Raw genomic sequence first — 388 nt, forward strand, 5'->3', positions numbered from 1 at the left:
CGCACTTCCCAGGGATCTATCGTTTTAGTAGTGAGAATTGACTTGTTTCATGTTGTTATTTATGTATATATTCCAGACAAGGTGTAAAGCACAATGATCATTGTGTGCATGTCAATTTTGTTCCACCCAAGCTCCAAGATATGCAGAGCAACACGTGAGATTACAGAAGTGAAGACTTCAAAAAAATACAATACATTCACAAGGCAACAGAAAGATTACAAAGAAATCACTGTTGATTTAACAAAGGGCACATTGTCAGAAACTGTTGCCATCCACTGAATGAACTGATGTACTGTATATATGTAGAAACACCCACACACACCCACACATATATATATATATATATATATATATATACACACATTTTGAAGTTAAGGTGTCGAAACAG

Source organism: Pyxicephalus adspersus, chromosome 6 (genome assembly GCF_032062135.1).
Source record: "Pyxicephalus adspersus chromosome 6, UCB_Pads_2.0, whole genome shotgun sequence".
NCBI classification, from domain to species: domain Eukaryota; kingdom Metazoa; phylum Chordata; class Amphibia; order Anura; family Pyxicephalidae; genus Pyxicephalus; species Pyxicephalus adspersus.